Source organism: Heptranchias perlo, unplaced genomic scaffold, assembly GCF_035084215.1.
Source record: "Heptranchias perlo isolate sHepPer1 unplaced genomic scaffold, sHepPer1.hap1 HAP1_SCAFFOLD_55, whole genome shotgun sequence".
In the NCBI taxonomy this organism is placed as follows: Eukaryota; Metazoa; Chordata; class Chondrichthyes; order Hexanchiformes; family Hexanchidae; genus Heptranchias; species Heptranchias perlo.
Window position 1 is genome coordinate 5,108,089 of NW_027139570.1, and position 11,962 is coordinate 5,120,050.

Here is an 11,962-nt window from a genome sequence, read left to right on the forward strand (position 1 = left end):
AATATAACTCAACGACTGAGCATCCACAGCCCTCTGGGTTGTAGAGAATTCCAAAGATTCACAATCCTTCGAGTGAAGAAATGTTTCCTCATGTCGGTCCTAAATGGCCGACCCCTCATCTTGAGAGTATGAGCTCTCGTTCTTGACTCTCCCGCCAGGGGAATCAGACTCTCAGCATCCACACTGCCAAGCCGTCTAAGAATTTTATACATTTCAATGCGATCAACTCTCATTCTTCTAAACTCCAACCAATATTGTCCAATTTTGCACAATATTTCCTCATACTACAATTGCAGCAAGACCTCCTCACTCTTATATTCCAACACCCTTCCAATAAAGGCTAACATATCATTTCCCTTCCTCACTCTCATTCGACCCTTGGCAAATCAGTATTTCCAGCATGTTTTTCCTCTTTTCCTTCGATAGGGAAAATAAATGAAGGTTGATAACATTTTACTGCAATTACACTCGATTCTGTCTTGGAAACAATTTCCAACTGAACTGCATCAAATTCGATTGTAAACTTAAGAGTTTCTGATGGAAATAAACTAATAAGAACACTTAATTGCGATGGCCGGGAATCGAACCCGGGTCAACTGCTTGGAAGGCAGCTATGCTCACCACTATACCACCATCGCTGAAAATAATCAACAATAAAATAGTTCCCAAACATCAGATCCTGAACAGACACTGCAGGCTGTTGGATTTTGTTCTTCATTTGAACTGGTTTCTGACGGATCCTTTCTCGCTCTGTTGCAGTTCCTGTTTCCGCCCAGTCGATTTCGCCAACCCCCAATCAATGGAAATTCCACACCAGCCAGTAATTCTTCACCTGATATCGGACTGAAGAGACAGTCGATACCTGCAATACTTGACCAGCTGGAAATACATTTTACCACAGCTCACATCAGCCATTGAGTAAAGTTAAATAATTCCATTAAATCATTACAGAGACCTGACTACCAACTGGGCAGGAATGGCAGCTTAATATTCAAGTCCATAAGAACTTTAAAAAGGACAGGGAAATAGGGAAAGGAGGAGGAGCAGCAATATTACTAAAGGTCAATATTACAGCAGTTCAAAGATAGAATATCAGTGAGGGTGAGCGGGCAGTGTAAACACTCTGAGAGAGACCCATCATAAGTGCCCCCGCTGTACTCCTCCAGAAGGTATAAGAAGGGCGAGTGCGGGAGGATTTCTTCATTCTTTTTGAAAGTGTTTGTGAGATTGTGGAAATGTCTGGAAGAGGAAAAACCGGCGGTAAAGCTCTGTCCAAGGCCAAGTCTCGCTCATCCCGGGGCGGACTGCAGTTCCCTGTTACCCGTGTTCACAGGCTCCTGCGAAAGGGGAACTATGCTGAACGTGTGGGTGCCGGAGCCCCGGTCTATCTGGCTGCTGTGCATCAAGTATCTGACGGCTGAAATCCTCGAGCTGCCCGGCAACGCGGCCCGGGACAAACAAGAAGACCCGCATCATCCCCAGACACCTGCAGCTGGCCATCCGCAACGACGAGGAGCTCAACAAGCTGCTGGGACGGGTGACCATCGCTCAGGGTGTTGTCTGATATCCAGGCCGTGCTGATGCCGAAGAAAACCAGCATTGTGAGCTCCAAGAGCAAGGAAACCGGCCAAGGCTTAATCTGATAACCCAAAGGACAGGACCAACCTTATTGAAATCTTTGAAGAAGGAACAGAAAGTGTAGACAAGTTTAATGCAGTAGATGTGATATATTTGGGTTTTCCGAAGGCCTTCTATAATGTACCACATTGTAGACTCATGGCTAAGTTCGGAGCACGTGGAGTCAGGTCAGTTGGGGACAAAATTGAAAGCCGAGAATAGAGGTTAAGGGTCGCTACTCAGAGTGGCAAAACGTGGGAAGTGGAGTTCCAGGTGATGGGACCACTGTTCTTCACAATTTACATTAACGATTTGGATTCGGGAATCGGAAGTACAATTCCAAAATTTGTGGACGACACCAACTTGGGGGATTTAGTTAATACAAAGGAAGAAAGCATCAAAATGCAAGAGGGCATTAATAAACTTGCAGAATGAAGAATCAGGAGGTCACACACTGCTTGGATAATAAGAGTCTAAACGGGATAGAGGAGCAAAGGGATCTAGTGGTACAGATACACAAATTACTAAAAGTAACGACCCAGGTTAATCAGGTCATAAAAAGACAAATCAAACACTAGGATTCATTTCGAGAGGGATAGAGTTGAAAAGCAAATAAGTTATGTTAAACTTGTACAGAACCTTGTTTAGACCAGACTTGGAATACTGCGAACAGGTCTCGTCTCCATATTATAGACATAGGGGCATTGGAGAAGGTGCAAACAAGATTCACAAGAATGATTCCAGAAATGAGAGGATATTCTTATCAGGAAAGGCTGAACAGACTGGGTCTCGTTTCACAAGAAAAGAGAAGGCTGAGGGTTGATCTGATCGAGGTTTTTAAGATAATGATAGGGTTTGTTCGGATAGATGTAGAGAAAATGTTTACACTTGTGGGGAGTCCAAAACTTCAGGTAATAAATATAAAATATTCACTAATAAATCAAATAGGGAATTCAGGAGAAATTGCTTTACCCAGAGAGTGGTTAGAATGTGGAACTTGGAACTACGAGGTTGTATCTGAGGCAAATAACAGAGGGACATTTAAGGGGAAGATAGATCAGCACATGAGGGAGAAAGGAATAGAAGGATATGCCGATAGGGTTAGATGAAGTAAGGAAGGAGGAGGCTCATGAGCAGCATAAACGCTGGCATAGACTAGTTGGGCCGAATGGCCTGTTTCTGTGCTGTAGGTTCAATGTAACTCGATGTAAAGGCTCTTTTCAGAGCCACCCTCTGTATCTGTGAAAGGACTGGTGACTGTCTGAAGGGAAACGCGAATATCATGCGACCAGTGTGGCTTTGAGCTGCTTTTGTTTCGTTGTGGACGAGATGAGGAATTAATGGGACTGGAGTCGGGGCAGTGACCACAGTCCGGTACTTTAAACGGTGACTTATAGATCCCAGCCCACACATCACCAGGTTTCTTGTATTTATTTAAACTACTTGCCATGCTGGGCTCGTAAAGAATCACCAGAACTGCTCGACTAACCTTTCTACATCTGTGGAATTCAGCGCTTCGCTCCGTTTCTGTTCTATTTTGTTGGATTATTTACATAACGCATCAAACTCACTGGGGAATCACTGAAATGTAACTCTGTACAGAAACAAATAACAGTGAATTGCCTGGTGCCCAGGAGATCAGGAACATGACTCGCCTTTCGTCCTGTTAAAGAGTAAACCGTGTTTAGAGTCCACCGACCCGCTTTGGTTCCATATGGGGGATTAAACAGAGAAATCGGGAGGGGAGGAGACAGTCAGAGTGACAGAGCGGAGAGTGGCCTCTGATCTTCCAGCTCCACCTCCAGTTCTCTCCATTCGACAGTTTCAAACCGTTTATCGATAATAGAACCGAACCTCAGCGCTCCGCACAAACCCTGACAGACCCGGGCTTCAGATTCAAGGATTCCCAAAACACGAAGCTTTCAAATAAGCCCCGTTACAATGAGAAATCGTTAATATTCCTGCCTAAATACAGTCCATTCAATAACAAGTCAACTCGGCTCCTCCATTTCAGTCTGTTTCCCTATTCTATCTCCCCACACATTCCCTCCCAGACGGGTTCAGCGTTTTACAAACACCTTATTGCAGCTTATTTGGAGAATCTCATCTGTTGGGGTTTGAGTTATGACGCGGAGTTTCTCCGCCAGTGTTACCGTCTCACAGAGACTCTCGACCTGAATCTGTGAAAGGATTATGACCATGAACTGGGACTGGAGCCGAAACATCCCCAGTTACAGTGAGGCCCGGCCCGGACATCTCATTCTCTCTATTTTATATCAGACGGTATCCCACTTTCATGTCCAGCAATAGAGAGAGAGAGAGACAGTATCAGTCTTACACTTCCGGCCTGTGTCCAAATCACGCTCAATAACAGTATCCACCTTCATATACAGCACCAGAGAGAGAGAGGGAGGCAGACACGGTGATAGAGACAGAGAGAGCGTTGAGACACAGTGACAGACAGACGTTAACAGTATTAGTTCCAGACTGACCGGGAAAGTGCGATTTTATCCAGAAAGATCGCGTTGGAGAGACAGAAGATGCAATCTCATCTCTCACTGATATTGTACAAGGGTCAGAAACACTATTAATCCCACACTCAGGGACAGTACAGAGAGGGACAGAAACAATGGGTCACATTTAACCCTCTAATGCCTGTTGTACTATCTGCAGTTTTACAGCTCAGGGCTGTTCGATATTACTCTCAGTGACCTACAGTTTCACTCCGGTTAAATTAATCTGCGACTGTTGCTGCCTGATATTAACCCTACACGGTCGCAGCAAATACACCGACTCCCACTTTCCTCCCATGTTTCTCCAGGATTGGTTTGAGAAATCCTCTCTCAGTCACACATTATAGGGGCCATTAATGAAGAGATTCCATTGGCTGATTTCACAGCCGCTCACTTTATCTCTGAAAGGCTCTTTACCATCAAAAGACCCCGAGAGAAACAGCAGGGATGGAAACATCTAGTTTAATAGTTGGAGATTGTAAAGTCAGTCTGGATTCCAGCGTTAGGCACTGGTGGAATCCCATCTGTTTCCCATTCTGCTGCCTGTTCCTGCACTGCCTGTGGACCCCATTCCCTCTGACCTTTCCCACAGTCCCACTTCCTTTGCTCAGACTCGGAAAAATTCCAATTGGGGAAAGTTTCCATCGATTTTTGGATTGGGAATTGTGGGCGCCATTCCCTCAGTGAGCGGAAGACGATGGTTTAAAACAGCCGGGAATGGAGAGATCACGGCCCCCGGGGGAAGGGAGCAAAGAGCAGCCTCGTTACAGCAGATCATCGCTTCGGGACCGTGTCCGCAGATGGGCTCAGACATCGGCATTGAGTCCGGGGGAAGGTCAGGGGGAGTCCGGGGGCTGTTTGTAAGAGGCAGAGTGGATCAGGAACTGGTCCCGGAACATGGAGTGAGAGGGGGGAAGGGAGAGGTCATTCTCGGACTGTGTGTGTACAGGGTGTGTCCAGGGGAAGGGAGAGAGAATGGGAAGAACCTGCTGTTAAAATCATTGCTGCTTTCTCTCCCCAAACCAGGAGTGAATGGTCCTGGTTTAGTTCCAGCCTCAGCCTGTTTATCGTTATTGGACAGTGAAGAGTGGAAACAGAGCCGGACAGTGAGGATGTGGGGAGTTATACAAAGAGCATCTATTGCAGGCATCAGGTGAGAAGTGTGAAGGACACATTTTAAACAGCGGCTGTTTGGTTTCGGTTGAACGGTTAGTCCCATGGGAGAGGGGATTAGAAACCTGACCTGTACAAAGGTCCCTGCTACATCGGGTCGTCCCATTCATGGATCGGTGCAGGGGTTGGGCCGTGTCTGGATGTTATTAAATTGTTGTAAAACAGCCCAACACACCTGGTATGCAGAAGCGGAGTGCTGCAGTACTGCAGTGGAGTCAGACACTGACACTGTTTGTATCACTGGATTTCATTTGTGGATATTCAAAATGATCATTAACAGAGATATTAAACTGATCACTTCTGAATTTTCTACCTCACATGTTCCTGAGTAACAAGAGATAATTTTCTTTCTCCAGGCAAACCCTTGAACGATCCAGAATAAATGTGATGCTTCCTCCACCTGAGTCAGAAGGAACAATGCAGCCAGCTCCTTCTCACACACAGTAAGTATATTATCACTCACAGAGCACAGAGACACAGACAGCTCATCAGTTCCACAGTCTCAGACAGCAGAAGTAGTCAGTCCCACACTGATCACAATTTCCAGAGACACATTTTCAATCCAACAGTCAAGCAGAGTAGGTGAGGCTGACACTGTTCCATTTCCCCCTAACTCAGTCCCGCTGACAGGTAGATACCAAAATCCCAGTCCAAAATCACACTCTCAGAGTGAAAGGCACTGTTATAATCTCACAGGAGAGCAACATTAGATACAAATTAAATACCAGATAGAAATCACACATGGTACCCGATTCAAAGGTACAGAATGAACCCAATAATGTTCCCCGAGATTCAAATTGAATACTAGCCCAGAACTCTCACACACATGACTTTAATACATGCAATATCCATTCGAAAAGTGTATCATATGATACAAATTGCATACAAGTCCAAAACTCAGGTAGAGTATCAGATTGAGAAATATTGAAAGATAGTAAACCTGAGAAACAAATTAGATACCTGTTCAGAATGTACTCGGAGAATGAGATTTAAAGATAGAGTATAAATTCCATTAGTGCAGACTGAGATACACATTACATACCAGTCCAAAAATCTCATACACAAAGAGCAGGACAAATCCAATCCGGCCAATTACCGCCCCATCAGTCGACTCTCAATCATCAGCAAAGTGATGGAAGGTGTCGTCGACAGTGCTATCAAGCGGCACTTACTCACCAATAACCTGCTCACCGATGCTCAGTTTGGGTTCCGCCAGGACCACTCGTCTCCAGACCTCATTACAGCCTTGGTCCAAACATGGACAAAAGAGATGAATTCCAGAGATGAGGCGAGAGTGACTGCCCTTGACATCAAGGCAGCATTTGACCGAGTGTGGCACCAAGGAGCCCCAGTCAAATTGAAGTCAATGGGAGACAGGGGGAAAACTCTCCAGTGGCTGGAGTCATACCTAGCACAAAGGAAGATGGTGGTGGTTGTTGGAGGCCAATCATCTCAGCCACAGGGCATTGCTGCAGGAGTTCCTCAGGGCAGTGTCCTGGGCCCAACCATCTTCAGCTGCTTCATCAATGACCTTCCCTCCATCATCAGGTCAGAAATGGGGATGTTCGCTGATGATTGCACAGTGTTCAGTTCCATTCGCAACCCCTCAAATAATGAAGCAGTCCGAGCCCTCATGCAGCAAGATCTGGACAACATCCAGGCTTGGGCTCATAAGTGGCAAGTAACATTCGCGCCAGATAAGTGCCAGGCAATGACCATCTCCAACAAGAGAGAGTCTAACAACCTCCCCTTGACATTCAACGGCATTACCATCGCCGAATCCCCCACCATCAACATCCTGGGGGTCACCATTGACCAGAAACTTAACTGGACCAGCCATATAAATACTGTGGCTACGAGAGCAGGTCAGAGGTTGGGTATTCTGCGGCGAGTGACTCACCTCCTGACTCCCCAAAGCCTTTCCACCATCGACAAGGCACAAGTCAGGAGTGTGATGGAATACTCTCCACTTGCCTGGATGGGTGCAGCTCCAACAATACTGAAGAAGCTCGACACCATCGAAGATAAAGCAGCCCGCTTTATTGGCACCCCATCCACCACCCTAAACATTCACTCCCTTCACCACCGGCGTACTGTGGCTGCAGTGTGGACCATCCACAGGATGCACTGCAGCAACTCGCCAAGGCTTATTCGACAGCACCTCCCAAACCCGCGACCTCTACCACCTAGAAGGACAAGGGCAGCAGGCGCATGGGAACAACACCACCAGCACGTTCCCCTACAAGTCACACACCATCCTGACTTGGAAATATATCGCCGTTCCTTCATCGTCGCTGGCTCAACATCCTGGAACTCCCTTCCTAACAGCACTGTGGGAGAACCGTCACCACACGGACTGCAGCGGTTCAAGAAGGCAGGTCAGCACCAACTTCTAAAGGGCAATTAGGGATGGGCAATGAATGCTAGCCTTGCCAACGACACCCACGTTCTATGAACGAATAAATAAAGTTATTAAACATAACAACGAGATCTGCACCTGTGTTTTATGTGTGTAATTTCTGATCTCCATTCAGACCTGTATCTGTGTTTCACTTTGTATTTCCTGCCCTCTGTACAGTGTGTTTCTTTCCCAGTGAGGAGAGGTACTCTGTAATAAATGTCCCAGTGCTTTGTTGACACAAAATGGTGGGCCTGAATAAACACAAAATTGAGACATACACCTGTAAAAAAATCAGTGCCTTTGCATTGAAACAAAATGCCTCTCTCAGTGTGTCTCTCCTTCTCTGTACTTTACGGCCCATGTATGGAACAGTGACAGCTCCTGGACATGTACAACACACAGTGGGTAACAGGGAACCATTCACTCCCGCCCTGAACTGAAAACAAAATGTAGCCAGCAAGGCTTACTGAGGGGCAAGGCGACCATCTTACTGAGGGGCAAGGCGGTCATCATGCTGTGGGGCAAGCTGGCTATCTTGCTGAGGGGCAAGGCGGCCATCATACTGTGGGGCAAGCTGGCTATCTCGAGTAGGGGCGATGGCCATAAAAATGCAAACATTTCTCGAGGAATAGAATTGAAAAGCAGAGATATTATGTTGAACTTGTACAGGAGCTTGGTTAGACCAGTCTATGTAAACTGTAATTAAATCAGATAATGCTGGACACACACAACAGGTCAGGCAGCATCTGTGGAGAGAGAAACATGTTCACATTTCAGGTCTGTGAACAGTTCTGGTCTCCATATTATAAAAACGATACACGGTCACTGGAGAAGGTGCAAAAAATGATTCACTAGAATGATACCAGAACTGAGAGGTTATAAATATCAGGAAAGACTGAACAGGCTGGGTATTTTTATTCTGGAGAAGAGAAGGCTGAGGAGTGCCCTAATAGAGGTCTTTACAATTAGGAAGGGGTTTGATATGTTAGAGGTCGGGAAGATGTTTCCACTTGTGGGGCGTCCAAAACTTGGGGTCATCAATATAAAATAGTCACTAATAAACCCAATAAGGAATTCAGGAGAAACTTTTTAACCATGAGAGTGGATGGAATTTTGGAACTTGCTCCTACCTGGAGGAGTTGAGGCGGATAGTAGAGATGTATTTAAGGGGAAGCTGGATAAGTACACGAGGGGAGAGGAACAGAAGGATATCCTGAAAAAGTTAGATGAAGTAAGGAGGAGGCTCGTGTGGAGCATATACACCGGAATGGAACAGTTGGGCCGAATGGCCTGTTTTTGTTTAAGATTTAAGTCTCGTCTTTTCTATTCCCATGGAAAAAATCCTGTTTTTTCAAGTCTTTCCAAATAAGTTTCCCTTCCCTGGCCTCATTCGAGTGAATCTACATTGTGCTCTCCCTATGGCTTTAATGTTGTTTCTATAATGGGACACCGAAACTGCTCTGGAACTATGTGGTTTAACCGAATAGAATAACTAATAAATCTTCATCATAATCATCAGTCCCAGGGAGCAGTAAAACGGGTTATACTCAAAGAGTAAAAAGACAAATAACTAATAAATCTTCATCCTAGTCAGTGTTGCTGGTCTCCTATTAGATAGAGAATTCCCTAAAGGATCCCTCACGGTTGTACAAACCGATTTCAATGCGATGCCTGAACATAAACCAAGTTATGTTGTTCGAACAAAACGGTGTCCACGAGCAGTTTCCAATGTTTATTTATGTGAGCAAGTCTGTCTCTGATATAAATCTCTTTCTGGTAAAAGAATATGATCCCAGAAACTACTTTTGCTCATACAGTGGGCAACTAATGAACACATTCCAATGAAAGTTAACAACAACTTGCATTTCCAGACCGCCTTTAATGGAATAAACATTCCCAAGCGGATTCACGGAGAAGTAAAAGGAATAAGAAGATATCAGGAGGACTGGCGAAAACCTTGGTCAAAGAGTGTGTTTCAGGAGGGTGTAAAAGGAGGAGAAGTAAATGGAGAATCGGAGGGGATATGATTGGTTTTCAAGAGTAGAATTTCGACGACCCCTGACCAAGGAAGGAAATAGTAGGAAGGACGGCAAAAGCTTGGAGCAAGAGATGGGTTTCTTGGAAGGTCTGAAAGAAGGAAAGAACTTGCTTTTATATAGCGACGTTCTTGGCCTCGGGACGTCCCTAAACAGTCAATGAAGTACTTGTTAAGAGTAGTCGCTGTGATAATGTCGGAAACGTGGCAGCCAGTTTGCGCACAGCAAGCTCCCACACACTGCAATGAGATAAATGGCCAGAAAGTCGGTTTTATAAACATTGGTTGAAGGGTAAATATTGGCCAGCACACTGGAAGGAACTCCCCTGCTCTTTTTCGAATATTGCTGTCGGAACTTTTACATCTACCTGAGAGGGCAGATGGGCCCTCGGCTTAAAGTATCCTACCGTCGGCACCTTCGACAGTACAGCGCTCCCAGAGTACTGCCCGTCCGACAGTACTGCGCTCTTTTAGCACTGACCATCCAGCAGTGCGCCAGTCCCTCAGTACCGACCCTCCGACAGTGCAGCACTCCCTCACTGCTGACCCTCCGAGAGTAATGTGCTCCCTCAGTACTGACCCTCCGAGAGTAATGTGCTCCCTCAGTACTGACCCTCCGAGAGTAATGTGCTCCCTCAATACTGACCCTCCGATAGTCGAGTGCTCCCTCAGGACTGCACTGCAGTGTCAGCCGGGATTATATGTTCAAGTCTCTGGAATTAGACTTCAATGCACAGACTTCTATCTCACAGGTGAGACTGCTACCACTGAACCACGTCTGACACCTGAAAGGAGGAATGGAGATGGAGGGGCTCAGGGAGGGAATTCAGGAGCGTGGATATGGCTGAAGGCACGCCTGTCAGAACTGGGACAAATGGGCTGCAGATGCACAAGCGGCCAGAGGTGGAGGAGCAGAATGTTTGGGAGGGGCTGTCGGAACTGGTAGTTTATAGAGATAGGGAGGGGTGAGGCCCTGATGGATTCAAGTGTGAGAAAGAATAAAAATAAACCAAAGGCTGAGGAGATTGGAATCCAAAGCAAGTCAGTAAGGGCTTGAGTGATTGGTGAGTGACTCACCAATCAAAAAACCAGGGGTGAGGATGGAATCCCTGGCAAGGATGTGGAGATTCTGGGGCCAAAGATCATGACTTCCCAATTTTTAACTGGAGGAACTGATGGCTCATCTAAAACAGAATGTGGACCTGACAACACAACGATATTGGAAGGGTCAAGAGAGGCGGTGGTTTTGTCAGCGTCCATCTGAAAGCTGGTCCATGTCTGTGGACTGTGTCACCAAAGGGCAGCATGTGGATGAGGAAGAGGAGGGAGCCAAGGATTGAATCTTTAGAGACATCAGAGATAACGGTGATAGGGTGGGTAGAGAAGCTTCTCCTGACTCTGATCAGATAGGTGAGTGGAACCAAGTGAGGGGAGTCCCAGAAAAAGAGGACAGTGTCCGATGAATGAGATGGTGACGGGTGGGTTGTCTGTAGGTATGGAAATGGGGAGGGTTTTAAACCCAAGGATGAGAATTTTAAATTTATTGAATATGTAACTGGGAGCCAGTGAGGGTCAGTGAGTCCGAGCAGGACCTGGTGCTGGTTGGACACGGACAAGACTTTTGGACGAGCTCACGTTTATGGAAGGTGGAGGTTGGGTGGCCGGTCAGGAGTGCATTGGAGGAATGGAGTCTGGAGGGGACAGAGGCATTGATGAGGGTTTCAATGGCAATGGGCTGAGGAAGGAATGGAGGCGGGTGAGGGAATTACGGGGCCTTTGTGATGGAGGTCAAAAAGGGTCATGAGCTCAGCTCGGTTTTACACGGGACCAATTTTACTGGAGCCGTTAACCAATGTAGAATAAACGGGTAAACATCTGCAGTAAAATAGCGGAGAGAGGAATGTCAATGGGACACGTTCAGTGTCCGTCCCCTAATATCACCCACAGTCATTTCTCGGCTGCAATTCTCAACCTGCCCTTTAACTGTCCTCGTATCAGAGACTCAAAATTCATATTTTAACTGGGAAACTGCAGGAACAGAGTGAAACGGGTCTGCTCGTGTCCCTGGATTCAGTGCACACTGCGGAGACATCTGTCTAAATTATAAATGAAACACCAGGAGTGAACATGGTCAATATAGTTATATAAAAGCTGTAAATGAAGCCGTTTATTATTATTGGATCAGTCCTGTATGAGAACAGATTGAAGCTTTATTCCTGAGAG

The 11,962-nt window shown here is 46.1% G+C and overlaps 1 non-coding gene across 1 annotated transcript; it reads right to left on the reverse strand.

Annotated features, from left to right (window-relative positions):
• Positions 1-566: 566 nt before the first annotated feature.
• trnag-ucc (transfer RNA glycine (anticodon UCC)) lies at positions 567-638 on the reverse strand. Its single transcript has one exon. It is a non-coding gene; the product is annotated as a tRNA-Gly (tRNA).
• Between the last annotated feature and the right edge of the window lie 11,324 nt (positions 639-11,962).